Source organism: Triticum aestivum, chromosome 2B, assembly GCF_018294505.1.
Source record: "Triticum aestivum cultivar Chinese Spring chromosome 2B, IWGSC CS RefSeq v2.1, whole genome shotgun sequence".
Taxonomy (NCBI): Eukaryota; Viridiplantae; Streptophyta; class Magnoliopsida; order Poales; family Poaceae; genus Triticum; species Triticum aestivum.
In genome coordinates, this window is record NC_057798.1 from 343,388,182 (window position 1) to 343,395,336 (window position 7,155).

Here is a 7,155-nt window from a genome sequence, read left to right on the forward strand (position 1 = left end):
GAGGTAGGGGGCGCGCCCAGGGGGGCGCCCTCCACCCTCGTGACCTCCTCGGGCACTGCTTGGAGTAGGGTCCAAGTCTCCTGGATCACGTTCGGTTGGAAAATCACGATCCCGAAGGTTTCATTCCGTTTGGACTCCGTTTGATATTCTGTTTCTTCGAAATACTGAAAAAGGCAAAAAACAGCAATTCTGGGCTGGGCCTCCGGTTAATAGGTTAGTCCCAAAAGTAATATAAAAGTGGAAAATAAAGCCCAATATAGTCCAAAACAGTAGATAAAGTAGCATGGAGCAATCAAAAATTATAGATACGTTGGAGACGTATCAGGCATCCCCAAGCTTAATTCCTGCTCGTCCTCGAGTAGGTAAATGATAAAAAAGAATTTTTGATGCGGAGTGATACTTTGGCATAATTTCAATGTAAATCTTCTTAATTGTGATATGAATATTCAGATCCGAAAGATTCAAGACAAAAGTTCATATTGACACAAAAATAATAATACTTCAAGCATACTAATCAAAGCAATCATGTCTTCTCAAAATAACATGGCAAAAGAAAGTTCATTCCTACAAAATCATATAGTTAGGCTATGCTTCATTTTCGTCACACAAAGATGTTCCCAACTTCTATACCCCCGATGACAAGCCAAGAAATTGTTTCATACTTAAATAATCTCAAACTTTTTCAACCTTCACGCAATACATGAGCGTGAGCCATGGATATAGCACTATGGGTGGAATAGAATATGATGATGGGGATTGTGTGGAGAAGACAAAAAAGGAGAAAGTCTCACATTGACGAGGCTAATCAACGGGCTATGGAGATGCCCATTAATTGATGTCAACATGAGGAGTAGGGATTGCCATGCAACGGATGCACTAGAGCTATGAATGCTCAACAAAAGAAAACTAGTGGGTATGCATCCAACTCGCTTGCTCACGAAGACCTAGGGCATTTGAGGAAGCCCATCGTAGGAATATACAAGCCAAGTTCTATAATGAAAAATTCCCACTAGTATAAAAAGACAACTTATGAGACTCACTACATGAGGAACAAGGTGCTACTTTGAAGCACAATATATGAGACTCACTACATGAAGAACGAGGTGCTACTTTGAAGCACAAGTGTGGAAAAAGAGATAGTAGCATTGCCCTTTTTTTTGGGCCTTTCTTTTTTTCTTTTTGGCCTTTCTCTTTTTTTATTTGGGCAATGCTCTAATAATGATGATCATCACACTTCTATTGATTACAACATAAGGATTACAACTCGAAACTTAGAACAAGATATGACTCTATATGAATGCCTCCGGCGGTGTACCGGGATGGTGCAATGAATCAAGAGTGACATGTATGGAAAATAATGCATGGTGGCTTTGCCACAAATACGATGTCAACTACAAGATCATGCAATGGCAATATGACAAAAGTAATGTATGTCATGATGATGATGGTGGAAGTTGCATGGCAATATATCTCGGAATGGCTATGGAAATGCCATGATAGGTAGGTATGGTGGCTGTTTTGAGGAAGATATAAGGAGGTTTATGTGTGATAGAGCGTATCGTATCCCGAGGTTTGGATGCACCGGCGAAGTTTGCGCCAACTCTCAAGGTGAGAAAGGGCAATGCACGGTACCGAAGAGGCTAGCAAAGGCGGAAAGGTGAGAGTGCGTATAATCCATGGACTCAACATTAGTCAAAAGAACTCATATACTTATTGCAAAAATTTAGAAGTCATCAAAAATTCAAGTACTACGCGCATGCTCCTAGGGGGATAGATTGGTAGGAAAAGACCATCGCTCGTCCCCGACCGCCACTCATAAGGATGCACAAGCCAGGTACACTTCATGTTTCAAATTTGTTACACAACTTTAACCATACGTGCATGCTACGGGACTTGCAAACTTCAACACAAGTATTTCTCAAATTCATAATCACCCAACTAGCACGACTTTGATATTATCACCTCCATATCTCAAAACAATTATCAAGCATCAAACTTATCTTAGTATTCAATTCACTCAAAAGAAAGTTTCACATATCTTGAACACCAAGTATATTAACATTAAGCAAATTACCATGCTATTAAAGACTCTCAAAATAATCTAAGTGAAGCATGAGAGATCAATAGTTTATTTAAAACAAATCCACCACCGTGCTCTAAAAGATCTAAGTGAAGTACTAGAGCAAAAATTATCACGCTCAAAAGATATAAGTGAAGCACTATGAGCAAAACTATCAAGCTCAAAAGATATAAGTGAAGCACATAGAGTATTCTAACAAATTCCAATTCATGTATGGCTCTCTCAAAAGATGTGTACAGCAAGGATGATTGTGGTAGACTAACAAGCAAAGACACAAATAATACAAGACGCTCCAAGCAAAACACATATCATGTTGGTGAATAAAAATATAGCTCCAAGTAAATTACCGATGGAAGTGGACGAAAGAGGGGATGCCTTCCGGGGCATCCCCAAGCTTTGAATTTTTGGTGTCCTTGGATTATCTTGGGGGTGCCATGGGCATCCCCAAGCTTAGGCTCTTGCCACTCCTTGTTCCATAATCCATCAAAAGAATTCACCCAAAACTTGAAAACTTCACAACACAAAACTCAACAGGAATCTCGTGAGCTCCGTTAGAGAAAGAAAACAAAAGACTACTTCAAGGTACTGTAATGAACTCATTCTTTATTTATATTGGTGTTAAACCTACTGTATTCCAACTTCTCTATGGTTTATAAACTAATTTACTAGCCATAGATTCATCAAAATAAGCAAACAACACACGAAAAACAGAATCTGTCAAAAACAGAACAGTCTGTAGCAATCTGTAACTAACGCAAACTTCTGGAACTCTAAAAATTCTACCAAAATAGGAAGTCCTGGAAATTTGTTTATTGATCAGCAGCAAAAAGAATCAACGCAAAACACGTTCCTGTGATTTATCATAACTAAATTCGTGCGTGCAAAGTTTCTGTTTTTCAGCAGAATCAAATCAACTATCATCGTAGGTTATCCTATAGGTCCTACTTGGCACAAACACTAATTAAAACATAAAACCACATCCAAACAGAAGGTAGATGGATTATTTATTCCTAAACAGAAGCAAAAACAAAAAACACAAAATAAAATTGGGTTGCCTCCCAACAAGCGCTATCGTTTAACGCCCCTAGCTAGGCATAAAAGCAAGGATAGATCTAGGTATTGCCATCTTTGGTAGGCAATCCATAAGTGGCTCTCATGATAGATTCATATGGTAATTTTATTTTCTTTCTAGGGAAGTGTTCCATACCCTTCTTTAAGGGAAATTGGAATCTAATATTCCCTTCCTTCATATCAATAATTGCACCAATCGTTCTAAGGAAAGGTCTACCAAGAATAATAGGACATGAAGGATTGCAATCTATATCAAGAACGATAAAATCTACGGGCACATAATTCCTATTTGCAACAATAAGAACATCATTAATTCTTCCCATAGGTTTTTAATAGTGGAATCCGCAAGATGCAAGTTTAGAGAGCAATCATCAAAATCACGGAAATCTAGCAAATCACATAAAGTTTTGGGAATAGTAGAGACACTAGCACCCAAATCACACAAAGCATGAAACTCAAAATCTTTAATTTTAATTTTAATAGTAGGTTCCCACTCATCATAGAGTTTTCTAGGGATAGAAACTTTCAACTCAAGTTTTTCTTCATAAGATTGCATCAAAGCATCAACAATGTGTTCGGTAAAGGCCTTATTTTGACTATAAGCATGAGGAGAATCTAGCACGGATTGCAACAAGGAAATACAACCAATCAAAGAGCAATTTTCATAATTAAATTCCTTGAGATCCAAAATAGTGGGTTTAGCAACATCACGGTTTTTATTTATTTCAATCCCACTTTCATCAATTTCATCATCAAGATCTAGAAACTCCGAATTCTTAGAACGCCTTCTAGGTAAAGGAAGATAATCTTCAGATTCATCAAGATTCATATTGCAAAACAAAGATTTAATGGGGGACACATCAATAACTTTTAGATCTTCATCTTGATTTTCATAGGGATTGGAAGAACACGCTTTAATAAAGGCATCTTTGGAAGCACGCATCCTAGCGGTTCTTTCCTTGCACTCATCAATGGAAATTCTCATGGCTTTGAGAGACTCATTGATATCATGCTTAGGAGGAATAGATCTAAGCTTTAAAGAATCAATTTCAAGAGAAATTCTATCAACGTTCCTAGCCAAATCATCAACTTTAAGCAATTTCTCTTCAAGCAAAGCATTAAAATTCTTTTGTGAATTCATAAACTCTTTAACACTACTCTCAAATTCAGAGGGCATCTTATTAAAATTTCCATAAGAGTTATTGTAGGAATTTCCATAATTATTAGAAGGATTACTAGGATAAGGCCTAGGATTAAAATTCCCTCTATAAGCGTTGTTTCCAAAACTATTCCTACCAACAAAATTCACATCCATAGATTCATTATTATTCTCAAGCAAAGTAGATAAAGGCATATCATTGGGATCAAGAGGAGTATTTTTAGGAGCAAACATCTTCATAAGTTCATCCATCTTTTCACTCAAAACATTGATTTCTTCTATAGCATGCACTTTTTACTAGAAGATCTTTCGGTGTGCCATTGAGAATAATTAGCCATAATATTATCAAGCAATTTGGTAGCATCCCCTAACGTAATTTCCATAAAAGTGCCTCCCGCGGCCGAATCTAAAAGATTTCTAGAAGCAAAATTCAATCCGGCATAAAATTTTTGTATGATCATCCATAAATTCAAACCATGAGTAGGGCAATTGCGAAGCATTAATTTCATTCTTTCCCAAGATTGGGCAACATGCTCATGATCAAGTTGTTTAAAATTCATGATATCGTTCCTAAGAGTGATAATCTTAGCGGGAGGAAAATACTTAGAGATAAAAGCATCTTTGCACTTGTTCCAAGAATCAATACTATTTTTAGGCAAAGATGAAAACCAAACTTTAGCACGATCTCTAAGTGAAAACGGAAATAACTTCAATTTGACAATATTGTTATCCGTATCTTTCTTCTTTTGCATATCACACAAATCAACAAAATTGTTTAGATGAGTAGCGGCATCTTCACTAGGAAGGCCGGCGAATTGATCTTTCATAACAAGATTCAACAAAGCGGTATTGATTTCACAAGACTCATCATTATTAAGAGGAGCAATCGGAGTACTAAGGAAATCATTATTATTGGTATTCGAGAAATCACACAATTTGGTATTATCTTGTGCCATGGCAACAAGTAATCCAACACACAAGCAAACAGAAAGGCAACGGGAAAAAGGCAAACGGGAAAGAGAGGAGGAGATTGGGAAAGAGAGGGCAAATAAAACGGCAAGGGTGAAGTGGGGGAGAGGAAAACGAGAGGCAAATGGCAAATAATGTAATGCGAGAGATAGGGATTGCGATGGGTACTTGGTATGGTTGACTTGCTTGCGTGAGCCTCCCCGGCAACGGCGCCAGAAATTCTTCTTGCTACCTCTTGAGCACTGCGTTGGATTTCCCCGAAGAGGAGAGGATGATGCAGCAAAGTAGCGTAAGTATTTCCCTCAGTTTTTGAGAACCAAGGTATCAATCCAGTAGGAGACCACGCACAAGTCCCTCGTACCTACACAAAACGATAGCAACTCGCAACCAACGCTTAGGGGTTGTCAATCCCTTCACGGTCACTTACGAGAGTGAGATCTGATAGAGATAATATTTTTGGTATTTTTGATAGATAGATGCAAAGTAAAAAGTAAAGGCAAAGTAAAAACAAAGCAAGTAAATAAAGTGATATAGATTGATATGATGAGAATAGACCCGGGGGCCATAGGTTTCACTAGTGGCTTCTCTCAAGAGCATAAGTATTCTACGGTGGGTGAACAAATTACTGTTGAGCAATTGACAGAATTGAGCATAGTTATGAGTATATCTAGGCAATGATCATGTATATAGGCATCACGTCCAAAACAAGTAGATCGAAACGATTCTGCATCTACTACTATTACTCCACTCATCGACCGCTATCCAGCATGCATCTAGAGTATTAAGTAAAAACAGAGTAACGCCGTAAGCAAGATGACATGATGTAGAGGGATAAATTCATGCAATATGATAAAAAACCCATCTTGTTATCCTCGATGGCAACAATACAATACGTGCCTTGCAACCCTTTCTGTCACTGGGTAAGGACACCGCAAGATTGAACCCAAAGCTAAGCACTTCTCCCATTGCAAGAACTACCAATCTAGTTGGCCAAACCAAAAAGGATAATTCGAAGAGACTTGCAAAGATAACTCAATCATACATAAAAGAATTCAGAGAAGAATCAAATATTTTCCATAGATAATACTGGATCATAAACCCACAATTCATCGGTCTCAACAAACACACCGCAAAAAGAAGATTACATCGAATAGATCTCCACGAGAGAGGGGGAGAACATTGTATTGAGATCCAAAAAGAGAGAAGAAGCCATCTAGCTACTAGCTATGGACCCGAAGGTCTGAAGTAAACTACTCACACTTCATCGGAGGGGCTATGGTGATGATGTAGAAGCCCTCCATGGTGGATGCCCCCTCCGGCGGAGCTCCGGAACAGGCCCCAAGATGGGATCTCGTGGATACAGAAGGTTGTGGCGGTGGAATTAGGTCTTTGGCTCCTATTCTGATTGTTCGGGGATACGTAGGTATATATAGGAGGAAGGAGTACATCGGTGGAGCTCCAAGGGGCCCACGAGGTAGGGGGGTGCGCCCAGGGGGGCGCGCCCTCCACCCTCGTGACCTCCTCGGGCACTGCTTGGAGTAGGGCCCAAGTCTCCTGGATCACGTTCGGTTGGAAAATCACGATCCCGAAGGTTTCATTCCGTTTGGACTCCGTTTGATATTCTGTTTCTTCGAAATACTGAAAAAGGCAAAAAAAAATAGCAATTCTGGGTTGGGCCTCCGGTTAATAGGTTAGTCCCAAAAGTAATATAAAAGTAGAAAATAAATCCCAATATAGTCCAAAACAGTAGATAAAGTAGCATGGAGCAATCAAAAATTATAGATACGTTGGAGACATATCAATGGTTCGTCACCTCTGTTTGGCCGTCGGTTTGAGGATGGTATGCGGATGAGAACAAGAGGTTCATTTTGATCTT